Here is a 14,853-nt window from a genome sequence, read left to right as displayed (position 1 = left end):
GGGCTGCGGGTTCAGTGCTTGGTCCAGGCGTCGGGTTCCTTTGTTACCAGGTAGTCGCGGTCAGGGGGGGCCTCTGGATCCTCTCTGCAGGCGTCGCTGTGGGGGTGCAGGGAAGTCGACTCAGGGTGTCCACGTCGTTGGAGTTGCCTGGGAGTCCTCTCTGCGTTGTTGGTTTCTCCAGTCTCGAGCCGGGGAAATCGGGTGCAGAGTGTGAAGTCTCACGCTGCCGGCGGGAAGTGAGAGTTCTTTGAAAGTTGCGTTAAAGTTGCAAAGTTGTTGCAGTTTCTTAACAGTGCCACTGTTCTCGGGAGTTTCTTGGTCCTTTAGGTGCAGGGAAGTCCTCTGAGTCCTCAGAGGTCGCTGGTCCCCATCGGATGCGTCGTTGTGCAGGTTCTTTGAGTCTGTTGGTGTCTCTGTCGTCTCTGCGGAGCTTTCAGGTCAGCAGTCCTTCTTCTTTCTTCAGATTGCAGGAATCTGATTTCCTGGGTTCAGGGTCGCCCCTAAATACTCAATTTAGGGGTGTGTTTAGGTCTGGGGGGGCAGTAGCTAATGGCTACTGTCTTTGAGGGTGGCTACACCCTCTTTGTGCCTCCTTCCTGAAGGGAGGGGGGCATATCACTATTCTTATTGGGGTAATCCTCCAAAACCAAGATGGAGGATTTCTTAATGCAGGGGTCACCTCAGCTCAGGACAACTTAGGGGCTGTCCTGACTGGTGGGTGACTCCTTATTTTTCTCATTCTCTCCTCAGGACTTGCCGCCAAAAGTAGGGGCTGTGTCCGGGGGCGGGCATCTCCACTAGCTGGAGTGCTCTGGGGCATTGTAACACGAAGCCTGAGCCTTTGAGGCTCACTGCTAGGTGTTACAGTTCCTGCAGGGGGGAGGTGTGAAGCACCTCCACCCAGTGCAGGCTTTGTTTCTGCCTCAGAGAGAACAAAGGCTCTCACCCCAGGGGGTCAGAAACTCATCTCAGTGGCAGGCTGGCACAGAAGAGTCATTCCTGCACTGAAGGATTGGGTAAAATACAGGGGGCATCTTCTAAAACGCCCTCTGTGTGCATTTTGTAATAAATCCAACACTGGCATCAGTGTGGGTTTGTTATTCTGAGAAGTTTGATACCAAACTTCCCACTATTCATTGTAGCCATTATGGAGCTGTGGAGTTCGTTTTGACAAACTCCCAGACCACATACTTAATATGGCCACACTGTACTTACAATGTCTAAGAATAGACTTAGACACTGTTGGGGCATATTGCTCATGCAGCTATTCCCTCACCTGTTGTATAGTGCACCCTGCCTAAGGGCTGTAAGGCCTGCTAGAGGGGTGACTTACCTATGCCACAGGTAGTATTTTGTGTGCATGGCATCCTGAGGGGGATGCCATGTCGACTTTGCCTTTTTCTCCCCACCAACACGCACAATCTGCAATGGCAGTGTGCATGTGTTAGGTGAGGGGTTTCTTAGGGTGGCACAACACATGCTGCAGCCCTTAGGGACCTTCCCTGGTTACACTGCCCTGGATACCACTGGTACCTTTTACAAGGGACTTATCTGTGTGCCAGGGGTGTGCCAATTGTGGAAACAATGGTACATTTTTAGTGAAAGAACACTGGTGCTTGGGCCTGGTTAGCAGGATCCCAGCACATTTCTCAGCCAAGTCAGCATCAATATCAGGCAAAAAGTGGGGGTAACTGCAACAGGGAGCCATTTTCCTACACATGAGCTTTGCATGTCTCCTAGATAAGTCTTGGCTGCTCATCCACAGCTACCTCTAGAGAACCCTGGCTTCCTGTACACTGTCTTCATTCATTAGGGGTTGGCTGGACCTGGTATAAGGTCAGCTCGGCAAATGCGTTGATATAACAAAGTAAACTCCCTGTTTAGTACAGCTCGGATCCCCTATTCACCAACACGTCTGCCTTCCTGCTTCTTTCTCCACCGGTGGCCAACCCAGTTCCTCCATGCACTCTTGCAGCCCCCAGCTGCAAGCCTAGTCCTCATTCTATCACTGTGTCAAACCCAAAACCGAACAGTAAAGTCCCAGCCGGTAGAAATGACCATCCAGATGAGCCCTTTGCCGCAGAGTTCTGTGGCAGCAACTGCCTCAACCCAATCTCATAACACGCTATTGGGTCCACAAGTGGAACCCGTTGGGATCAGGAGCTTGCTGGTGGGTTGGCTGGATAATATCAAGGAACATCTTCATGTAGAGCTGTCCTCGGTCATTATGAAGCTGGAAGCAATCGAGCTCTTGCTTAAGGGCTTCAGTCTTCCAGAGGAAATACAAGCACAGTCCAATAATCTAGTGCCATGTTTAGATTCTGATAAGGAGAGTGGGCAAAGACGTCCCCATGATGATCTTGCATGTTGCCTCCCCCACTTCCCGGACCATGTCCATACTAGCCTTACACCTGACTCCTTAACTCTGAAGCCTTTTAGTGCTAACACTTCAACTGATATTCAGCAACACATCTCTCCACAGGAAAGGGGAACCCAAAGGGAGTCAGTACGATCCGTAACTGCACATATAGACCATGGTCTGAGGTGTGCCATAATACAGCCTGTCGTCAATATCCCCCCAGCATCCTGTCCTTATGTGCTCGTTCTTTATGGAGTCCTACCTTTACGCAATGGCCAAAGGGAGACCTATAATGACCTGCTCAACAAGACCTTGCATTGGCTGGGGTATTATAGGAATTTCCCACTACACATGGCAAATAAGATCTTATTGACAAGGGCTGGGTTGGAGCGGTCCTGGCCCTGTTGACTACCAAGGTGATTGTATTCTTGTACGTTTTATGTCCCTCACCCTGGTACAACACTTAACTTTTCGTCTGTAGTCAGTGGCCTATTAGCAGCATTGTTCCACTACCTTTGGGTTACTTCTATAAAAATGTACCAGCTGCCTTGAGGGATCAAAGTCAGGCTCTGCATGGGGCTCCTAAATGCAAAATTCTCAGCTCACCACCCACCCAATTGCCTGGGATATTGACCCATTACCGTTTTGATGCATTATCAGACATTGAGTGACTTGGTGGGGGTGGAAGCGTCCCCCAATGTGCAATTGATTCTAATTCTGTGTGTGTGAATCGACCTTCTAATTTGAAATTGATCTTGTGGAATGTCGCAGGGCTTGCAGCCTAAGTTGTCCAACCCTGAGTGGTGCACTTTCATAGACACATTTGACATTTGTTTATTCCAGGAAACCTGGGGCCACATGTACGTACGTTTGGTTTTGCGACTCGCAAATTGTGAGTCAGAGTGACTCGCAATTTGCGACTCGCAAAACCTTATGCACAACAGTGTCCATGACAGTGTTAGCGATTCGCAAGGGGGTCGCAAATGCCCACCTCATGAATATTCATGAGGTGGGTCGCAATTTGCGACCCCCTTGAGAATGGCGGCCCTCACAGGGATGGTGGCCTGCTGCGGACAGCAGACCACCATGTCTGTGACTGCTTTTCAATAAAGCAGTTTTTTTTTTGTAATGCAGCCCGTTTTCCTTAAGGGAAAACGAGATGCATTACAAAAACAAAAAATTAAACGTTTTTGTTTCATTTTTTCATAGCAGGCAGTGGTCTGTAGGACCACTACCTGCTCTCAAAAAATGTTTTCAGTGACATTCACAACGGGGAAGGGGTCCCATGGGGACCCCTTCACTTTTGCGAATGGGTTAGCACCCATTTGAAATGGGTGCTAACTGCAATTGTTTTGTGACCGTGGTCACAAAACAATCCTACATTGCACTGCGAGTCGCAATTAGGAAGGGGACACCCCTTCCTAATTGCGAGTCGCACACCCGTTTTGCGATTCGGTAACCAGGATACTGAATCGCAAAACTGGGTTTGTGCATCGCAATTTGCTTTTTGCACATCGCAAACAGCGAAATTCGCTGTCTGCGACATGCAGGAAGCTACCTACATGTGGCCCTTAGTCTTTTATCCCATTACATTGGTCAGGGTTCACATCCTATAGCCAGGGTGCCATTTCTTCTTGGAGAGGCAGACCCTTGGGAGCATTACAATATAGGTCAAAACCATTCTAAAATGCAAGATAAGGGAAATTAAACTAGGTTCGTCAAATCTGATGTGTATTAGCCTGACCTCTGCAGATAAAATAACTTGCTGCATTTATAGTACGTACTGCAGGCCCACAGCAAATAAGGTAGAATCTGGATTAATCGAACAGGTATCTGCACACTTAACTGCCCTTCCCACTGAGGTTCTTATGATTGTGGGTGGCGATTTTAATTGACAGTTTGAGCCCTTAGATATTCAGCCAATGGCACAAACCAGTAGAGGAAGGTCACATTTGGTCTTTACCAGAATTGGTAATTCCAGCTGTAAAAAAAAGGTCACATGTGCAATTCAACGTAATGCTCTTACATTGAATCAGGGCCTCAGAGCTTGCAATGGCAGGACTAATTCGGATAAGGAGGGTAACCATACATTTCATTATGTGCAGAGCTCAAGACTTGTAGATTACATCCTGCTTGATATTCGGCTTTGGCCTAAATTTGTAGGCATAGCTATCATACCCCTTTCAGATAGCGACCACAATGTGCTAGCCCTAGATGTGAAGCCCCTAGATAGGAGGATCAACCTGTCCACAAACGCAGGTTTAAAATGGAGAGCAATGTCTCACTTATCGGTCACAGTTGCCAAATTGTATAAACTGGTCGCTGATGGTATTGAGGAGGCTTTGCTCCTATTTGAACAGCCTGGAGAGGAGAGGGAAGCCCTGACTAATCTCAGTAATATTCACTCACAATCGCTCACAAACTTGTGAGAGTTCTTTTTTGGGGAAACGAGTCGCTCAGCGAAGAGATATAGATCCCCCACCCAGTATAGTAAAAGATATAGTGAAGCCAGAGTATCGTCATCTAGTGCGACTAAACATCAAGACAGACTAAAGATTTAAGCGTCTGGGTGAGCTTACAAACTCGCTATTAAGGAGTCTAAGGGGGAGTGGGAAACCAGAAAGTGGGAGGGTTAGTTAGTCACAGCTAGAAGTGGTGACTCTCTGACTTTTTTGCCCATTGTTGCGACAGGCTGTATGGAGGGCTACCTTCCAATTGAAAATCATATGCAAATGTCTGGTTGGGTGTCCCATTTTTCCACTTTATATTCCACTCCAGAGTCCATTGAATACTCTGACCCAGTGCTTAATTTGTGCTCGTTGTTTCCAGTGCTGAGCACTGGCACTTATTTTTGCGGGACGGGGCTTATTCTTCTGCCTGAAGCATTTGCTGAGAGCAAAAGACACATATGGGAAAGACGGATGAAGTCAAAAACGAAAAAGCGTCACAAAGAGAGAGAGCTGCAAGAGTGAGCTGAAGGGGCAGGGAGTGTCTTTATATGGATTGAAGAGGCCCGAGATGGCTTCAGGATTACACTTCCTGAGTATTTCGTGTTCACACATTTAATTGCAGCAGCCGTGTTTGAGGAGGCCTTTGAGCACCGGCACCTTTTTATTTACAAATTAAGCACTGCTCTGACCTGGTCCATGGAAGCCCTGGTGATGTTCCTGGGTTGGCAGCTCGGGTCAGCTCCACCATTCTGCCCGATGGCCAACATGACCTCTTATACATCAGCAGAGAGGAAGTTACTGTGGCAATAAGTAAAATAGTTCCCGGACTGGACAAGGTTCCTGGGGATCTCTTTATGGACAGACCAGAGGTCTGGAGTCCATACCTTGCCCTCATTTTTAGCGCTCTATTAAGAGGAGCTCCTCTTCCGCCTTCTTGGGTAGAGGCTGAAATTATCCCCTATTTCAAGAAGGGGGATCATAACCTCCCAACAAACTATAGGCTGATCAGCCTTTTAGATTGCACCCAAAAGCTTTTGCGATGGACCTTCTGAGCAGATTACAAGAGTGGATGAATGCCACTCTGATTCTAACCCCTCTCCTGGCTGGATTCAGGGACTTCACTATTATGATAGATCAGGTGTTTCGCCTTCTGCTGCAATATGGGAAGCTTGTGAACATAGGACGAGGGCGTCTCTATGTGGTGTTCTTTGACCTTAAGTCAGCGTCTGACCTTGTATTTCGTCCCAAACTGTGGCAGATCTTGGCTGATGCAGGGGTGCCATACTATTTGTTGAAGATAATTATGAGGCTCCATGAAAACAATTTTGCCTGCATTTATTGTGGGAGAATTAACAGATCCATTCCCAGTCAATAGGTGGGTCAGACATGAGTACGTTCTCTCAACTACACTCTGTACTCTCTTTATTAATGATCTGGTGGCCTATGTGGACCATAGTGAGTCAGACTCTTCGTGTCTTACAAGCACTAGGAGTCCAGCCATGATGTTTGCAGACGATACACTGCTTCTGTCGAGTTCCCCTAAAGTTCTTCAAAAAAATCATCAACAGATTTGATTCCTGCAAACTCAGGGGCCTAGAAATAAACATCTCTAAGACCAAGTATATGGTCCTTAACCCTTGTAATTCTGTGCGTTCTAATACCACGCTTAGAGGAAGCCCATTAGAATGTGTTTGTTCATTTGACTATCTGGGGGTAACGCTTAATGAAAACCTGATTGGCCGAAGCCGCTAGTAAGGTGTGGACTCAAAATAGAACAAATTGGAGGAGGGATATTAATGATGCAGAACGGTTCACATTTACACTCTATTGCCCCCGCACTACAAGTTTACAACTATCAGGCCCTTGGATCTGCCCTGTCTAGTGCCCTGCTGCAGGGCCATAGGGATGTGTTTATACTTGGTGTAGCCGAAAATCGATTTTTGCACCAGCTTATGGGTCTACCCCATACTACACCACTGATCCTTTTGAGGCTGGATTTCGCGCAAAAAAGTGTGGTGGATAAAATCAGTTTAAGACCCATCCTATACTGGAAGAGTCTATGGGCTACCCCCAGAATTGGCCTCCTACCACGCTGGTCTGTCTGAGATGCTGCGATTGCCGGGCACTAGTAACATTCCATGGTTAAAGCATGTGAAGGTGACTTTGTCAAACAATCGTCTTGCACGCCTCTTAGACATTCCTACGGAGACTAGTGTCATTACTAAGGACCCAGTGAAGTCAGCTTTTTTGCAATATAAGCAGAGCTTGCTTTACCGTCGGACAAACGTGGGTTCCTCGATGGTGACATTCTTGCAACAGAAGGATGGGTTTAAGTTAGAGTTGTTCTTTAATGAAATAGAGCCCCCGCTCGCCAGAAAGCTTTATGTGCAACGGAGAAATGGGCTCCAGCCTCTTTCTAGCTTTACTGCTAGGTTGGGTCGCAGTCCTAGGTCAAGCACAGATTTGTGTCCTTTTTGCACTGACCTGGCAAAAACCTTAGAGCATGTGCTATTTTTTGTGTACAGCATAGTGCAGTGTTAGGAAAAAAATAGATTTTGCCAATTTGTCATAACATTGGGATCACCGACTTAAAACACCTGTCTTCACCCCCATTTTGTAGTAAAAAACTTGACAGGTCCAGATTACCTCCACACATAACAAGGTAATTTGTAATGACGCTCAGTGAAGGAAGATAAAAGCTAAAAACGTTTTGTTTTGAACCAGGTTTCCTTACAAAAATGCCTTCTTGCTTTTTAAAGAAAATACTATAATGTTCATATTTGCCATTCAAAATATGCTACAATACATATTTTGAAATCTATTTCACATGAAGCAACGTTAGATAGTAGTACAATGCAATACTACAATACAGTAGCATGAGTATACAACGTAAGAAACGTGGGGTAGACAGACTTGTGTGGAGTAGAGATTAAATCTTACTACAGTTTAGAGCCAAATGCCTGGCTCTGGTTCTGCTAGAGGTCCTCTTGGATCCTCGAGCACAAAATGAATTAACTTTTCATATGGCTTCTGCCTGACAAGGTCCATCCCCAGCGGCTGAGATTTAAAACAAACCACAAGACCTTGATATTAAAAGGAGAGAATGAGATACCCATCTAGAGGCGGTATTCCCAGAAACCAGAGAGTCTGGGATTAATCCTGGCTTTCCTGCTTGACAACATTATGTGATCCTAGGCACATATTTTATTACACCAAGCCTCCTTCTTCTTCACTAGCACATATAAAAGCACCTTCAAATATGTGAGTTCAGGATGTGCTGTACGAAAATATCTTGTGTTTTATTTAATAGACAACAATGTTCCTCCATCCATAAAAAAAAAAATCTCGGCCACATATAGGGCATAGGTGACTTACCTAATGTGACAACTGACTTACCTTAGTTTACTAATTGCATTGTTGTCAGGGTGGGCGGGTAGGAATGTTTCTAATTTTTATGTTTGAAAAATATCACTATTAATAATTACTTCTCAGTGCAGTGAACGGTGCAGGACATGAGGGAGATCCAGACGGATTCCTGATCCGGCATCTAATTTTATGCAGGATCCGGGACCCAGACTGACATCAGTAAAATATGCATGTTGTCTGCTTTTCGTTCAGAGCAGCAAGTTGATGACGTGAAAAGGCTTTTCATCTTTCACGTCCAGCTGGGGCCAAAACAAAGGCTTGATTTAAGGGGCCTTCCATGTTCCTTTAGTTTGAGTATCATCCTGGCTAGGAGCTACGTGAAGCCTAACATCTAGGTGCCATTACAATGACAGCAAACAAAGGTACACAGCTTGTTAACTATAATTTGGAGGCAACTTTTTGACTTTGTCCAACCCGGTCTTCTCCTTTGAGTAGCTCGTGAGCTACTGGTAGCTCGCCAGTACATCCGAACCTTCTAAATTGGAACTTTTTGCTTGGTTAAATGAACAAATGTATGATAAAATTGCGCATTCCAAGACGAATATGTGTGTATTCTCAGAACTCATAAGCTGATGTTTGGAGAAAATGGCTGAATTTCCAGCTTATATTTAAAGGTGATATTTGAGTGATGGTTTATGTGTGGAGACTAATTACAAATATGCCTACTGAGGTGCCAATATGCCTATTGATGTGCCAAGGGTACTAGAGCTTTAGCTGGCATGTATCACCTACGTAAAGGCATTTCAAATTGATAAAGCCTTTTCTTTTTACATTACTGCTGGCAACCCTCCTGATGCACTGAGGTGATCACTGCTTTGTAATCTTGGACATGGTAATTACTAATATATTCTTGTCTGATGCCACTATTACAACCCAATACTATTGGTAGCTCTTGATTTTCGATTAACATAAGTAGCTCTTATTACACAAAAGGTTGGAGATCCCCTGTTCCAAACCCTGTACATAAAAGATATGCATGCACTTTGAATGTCAGATGTATCTGTATATACCCGTATTTACACAACTAACAATCACAGAAGGACTTACTCATTTAGTTTATTTGTTTTTTTAGAACCACTCATCTCAGTGTAGTGAGTCACAGCACTTCACATCACACATTTAAATTATTGTAATTGTAACTGTAAATTTTATTTATATAGCCCTTAAAAGGGCTAGTAGATTAGTAAAACGCGTTTTTTTAAATCTGTGGATTAGTTCTGATAAGTATGTTAAATTAATGCTCATTGCATTTACTGTAATATTTTGAAGAGCTAGATTATTTTAAATGGATTAGTGAAAGAGAGATTCAAGTTGTTATTGTGAGTGGTGGACATGTGTGCCTGTAAGCCGGATTAATTGGATAATGGAGGGAAGAGTTTGGAAAGGGTATTTGGGAGTTCATAGTAGTCCGAGAGGTTTGGGATGAGTAAGAGAGTGGAGTTAGGGGCAGAGGTTGAAAGGAAATACATTACCCCATCTAGTAAGTCAAAATTAATATATAATGTATAGCAATATACCCATACATCTAAATAAATAGCATTATATATGCATACACATGTAAATACATTATACTTATGCAATGTTATGCAATGTTATGTTATGTGAAAGGCGCAAATCCCTCTATATAAATACCCATAGGTACATACATGTATTAATATTTACATTCTCAGACATTTGCATGTGTTGTGCATAACCAAACATTTATGGGGATTTTTTTTATATCTAAATAAATTGTTAAACACTTGCATGTACCTTCTCTATAATCATATTAATCATATTTACATCCTGTGATATATATGTATCATCATAGACAAAACACAAATCCATAAGCACACAGACATCTTCTTATATGTTAGCTATATAATATGACATGCATATATACATAAAACATAAACATACTTGCTAGACCTGTTTTTGATTATGTGCTGACTTTCATTTTTGCTGGCTTTAGGACTCTGGTCACTTTACCACTGGTGACCAGTGCTAAAGTGCAAGTTCTCTCCATCTATATGATATCGGTGATTGGTTTATCCATGATTGGCATATTTGATTTATTAGTAAGTCCCTAGTACAGTGCACAGTGTGTGCCCAGGGCCTGTAGATCACATGCTACCAATGCGCCTGCAGCATTTATTGTAGCCTGTAAACATGTCTCAGACCTGCCACTGCAGTGTCTGTGTGTGCAGTTATAAGCTTCCATTTTTACCTGGCAAGTGCACCTACTTGTGCTGGTGCTGCTTCTGTCCTGGGAGTGAAAAGACTGGAATCTGCTTTCTACATCCTGCTTTCCAAGGTTCTCCAAGGGCTTGCCTCCTATTAAGATGTCTCAGGGACATCAGATACTTCATCTGCCAGTGCCTGGGCTCTTCTGCTGAGATCCCTGAGTTGCCAAATGTTGCCAACTCCAGGCCCTGGGAAGTATAAGCTGGTGACCTGAAAGAGAAAATCTACACACTGATGCGCCGCACCAGAAAAATCGACGCAGCGCCTGTCCTGCACCTGGAGAATCAATGCAATGCCTGTCTCATGGCTGCCGAATTGACTCAGCTCCTGTTTCACTGCGCTCCATAACCACAGTGCATCTGGATTTTCAGTGCCTCGTCCCCGGGGTGTCAACTTCTCATCAACCCTGCACTGCAGTAAGGAACTGAGGCTGCTTTTCCGGAAATCAACGTATCGCTTTTGCTGCAAGTAAAGAATCAACGCATCACCTCCCTTGCCAGTAAGGAACCGACGCATCACCTGTCCTGCGAGGAAAGAATCGACCGTCACCTCTCCTGCACAGTAAGGAACTGGCGCATCGCTTTGCTTTTCGGCGCCTCACTTCCCACGCAGCTCACATCGTCTTTGTTTCTGATGCATCCCAGGTATTTTGTGCTAAAAAGATACAATCATGGATCCCGATGGATTAAGACTCATTTCCCCTTTTAAAAAGTGATATCTTCACTTATGTATGTTGGATTATTGTTGTTTTTGTTCTTGTTCTATTCAGATAAATATTGGCTGTTCTTCTAAATTAGTGTGGAGTCCTTTTGTAGTGCTTTCTCTGTGTTACTGGGTGTGTACAAATATTTTACACATTGTCTCTAAGATATGCCTGATGGCTCGTGCCAGGCTACCAAGTGGGTGAGCAGGGGGACTGCCACCTCCCTGGGGAAATAAGGAAGGGAGTCCGTTGCAGACCTCGGGCCCCAGGGACCACCACATCCCCAGGGCAAGTTTCAAATGTAGGAGGGGGCCATGTGGCCCACCGCTAGGAGCCAATAATGGCAATGGGGACCACCACCCCCCCAAGGCCAGCTTTTGCTATGTCCCGGGGTGCCTACCCCTGGGACATAGCTGTTTGCTCTGACGTGGCAGAAGCTTCGACAGCTCCCGCTAAGTCAGAGCAAACACTCCGGTTCCAGCAAGCAAGAGCTGTCAAACAGCTCTTTCTTGCTGGAAGCAGAGGTTTCCCCTGTTCCCCTGCCCGGGGAAATGCAGGCAGGGAAACACAGGAAATAATTGCTCTCACAGAGAAGGAGCTGCATGTTTAGCAGCTCCCTGTCTGTGACAGCTGTGTCAGCTCCCGCAGGAGGCAAGGAGCCGGCTGGGACTTTGGGGGCCTTGAGTCTCCCCCTGCGGTCCTATTGCACACCGGGTGCCCTGCGGGGCAACCAGGACAGATGACTTGGCCCTGGGGAATGGGGCCCCTGGGCAGAGATTGGCCCAGGGAGGGGACCAGCGCAGCCCCCATCTAAAAAAAAAAAAGATATTAATGTCGGGCTCTGGGGGATGGTGTCCCTGGGACTGAAATCGACCGGGGGGAAGAGTGCTGTGCAGCCCCCGCCCCCTCCATTTATTGAAGACTGGGCCCGGGGTATGGGATCCTTGGTGCAGAGATCGGCCCGAGAAGGGGGACTGCACGGCCCCCCTCACTCACACTGGACATTTACCCAGGAGGTAGTACTTACTATCTAACTAGTAGAAGGTGCTCTAATTAGATAGGCATTTTCTGCAAACCGTGGATTCTTGTTGGATAAACTAGCAGGTGAGCTTCCGTTCTGGCCATGATGCTAATTTCACAGAAATTAAACCTCAACAGGAAGCACTTACAAATCTAAACGTAGCAGATGCCCACCCTTGGAATTGTATCGGCCCTGGGGGATGGGGCCCCCGGGGATGAAATCGGCTGGGGAAGGGAGGCCACCCAGTCTCCCTCCCCCACACCGTCTATTTACCCAAGAGGTAGGACTTACTACCTAACCAGTAGAAAATGCTCCAGTTGGATAGACATTTTGTGCAAACTGTGGACTCTTGTTGGATAAACGAGCAGGTGAGCTTCTGTTCTGGCCATGATGCTAATTTCACAGAAATTAAGCCTCAACAGGAAGCACTTACATATATAAACGTAGCAGGTGCCCCAGTTAAAACTCTACTTCTGGAAGGGAGAAATGATCTCAACTCCAGGGTTTTTCAAAGGCAAAGCAATTGTGTTTACTCTACGATTACATGTTGAAAAACGACCTGAAATCCTTTGTGGACTTGAATGCACCTTTCATCTATTGGAGCGCAATCAGGCACTCTCACACCCACATAGACCCTCTCACACCCAGACAGACATTCCCACAGCACTCTTACATCCACAGACACCCTCTCTCACCTACTCTTACACCCAGAGCGACAGGCCCTGCAGCCAATTCCAGCTGCGCATGACCAAAGGTCATGCGCAGACTGGGGTTGCGTGGTTAGGGGGGTTGGCCGCAGGGACCTCCACTGCTCAGGGCCTTCAGCCGTGTGCAGCGGGGCTTGGCCGCAGGGCCTTGCCTGTGGCCAAGCCCTCCAGTCAACCCCCTATAACCACCCAAACCTGCACTGCGCATGGCCACAGGCCAGTCCCTGCGGCCAACCCCCACAGCGCACAGCCTTTGGCCATGCTCAGTGCAGGTTTGGGTGGTTATAGGGGGTTGACTGGAGGGCTTGGCCACAGCCCACGCCCTGCGGCCAAGCCCCGCTGCAAACGGCTGAAGGCGCTGGGAAGCGGAGGTTGAATTAACATATAGGCCCTCATTACCGAGGCAACTGGCGCCAGAATACCGCCAGTGCTGGCGGTATTTCTGGCTCACTATTTCGATTTTTCCGTTGGGCCAGCGGACGGTAAAAATCACATCAACATTGCTGCCGGCTTGTAATAGAGCTGGCGGCAATGCTGATGTGCAGCGGGTGCAGTAACACCCGTCGCACATTTCACTGCCCGAAATTCGTGAAAAAGAGGAGTGTTTGCTGTCTCTTGGCAGCATAACAAACTGCAATGTCCCGGGTGTGGGCACCCCGGTACATAGCAGGATCCGGTCCTGGGGAGTGGCTGTCCCCAGGGCCATGATTGGCGCAGCCCCCCACAAACTGGGGAGGTGGTGGTCCCCGGGGCTAGGGGGGCCCAAAACGGAACCCTTTTCCATATTTGTATTGTTTTTATTGACTACCCAGGGAGGTGGTGATCCCCGGAGATGCGGGAAATTCCTCGGGGAGGTGGTGAGCTTGGGGGGTGGGGGGTGCCCCGGGGAGCCACGCGCCCCCCACCTGCACCAAATTTAGAAATTGCCACATGGAATCCCCTCTTCCTTTATTATAGTTATAGCCTCAGGGAGGTGGCAGTCCCCAAGGCTGTAGGGGAGGTTGACTGGCCTCCCCCACACATCCAGAGCAATTTGCACCAGTGAGATGGTGGTCCCAGGCTCTGGGGAGGCCGGCAGGCCCCCATCACTCTAAATTATTAATGCCCCTGGGACCTGGCCCACCCGGGGGCCTATCAAAAACAAGGATGGGAGCCTGCGTGTGTTTTTTTAAACGTTTTTTTAGCCATGAATTCCCGAATATTGTGGTTTTGCTGGAAAAAAGATAAATGCTTTTTTGCTCTGACGGGGTCCCCCCCACCAGAGCTAAGGGGTCAGGGTGTCCCTACCCTGGCCCCTTTTCTTCGTTTTTTTTTACTTTTAATTATTTTATTTTTTTACTTTTTTACTGGGACTCAGCTGAAGCTGAGTCCCATGATGGCTGCCAACACTTGCTGGTTTGAAGTGCTGGCAGCCAATCATAGCTGTGCATTTCAAGGCACAAGCTTGTCTTTGTTCGCGAATAATGCACAGCCAGAGATATACAAATTAGAATTTACCTAAATTTCTCAAAAACTACTGAACGGATTTACACCAAATAAGTGAAAGCATAATCTGCGTACCAAAGGCTAGCTTTCTGCCACATTTGGTGTAATTACGTCCGGGCTGTAGTTGTGTCTAAAGGTTCTATGGGAATTAACATGGCAACTGCAACTTTTTGGACACCCCTTTTTTCTCGGCCCCCGCTTGGGGGATCACCCCGAAACCTGATTTAGGCTCACTCTTACAGTTGGTGCCTGCTCTGAGTTTGGATTACTCTTCATAAATCCACAAGTTAAAACAGTATAAGCTGCATACCCATGTCTTTTCTGATGCAATGTTTACTCCAAAATGGCAAAAAATACAGGAGAAACCGGTAACGAGTTTCGACCAATCCCGGTTTTGCTCACATCCTTTCTCACTTTCACTATTTATATCCATTATAATGAGATTCTGCGATATGTAGTGCCCATTTACACTCATTGTG

Source organism: Pleurodeles waltl, chromosome 7, assembly GCF_031143425.1.
Source record: "Pleurodeles waltl isolate 20211129_DDA chromosome 7, aPleWal1.hap1.20221129, whole genome shotgun sequence".
Classification (NCBI taxonomy): domain Eukaryota; kingdom Metazoa; phylum Chordata; class Amphibia; order Caudata; family Salamandridae; genus Pleurodeles; species Pleurodeles waltl.
This window is presented reverse-complemented; position numbering follows the sequence as displayed.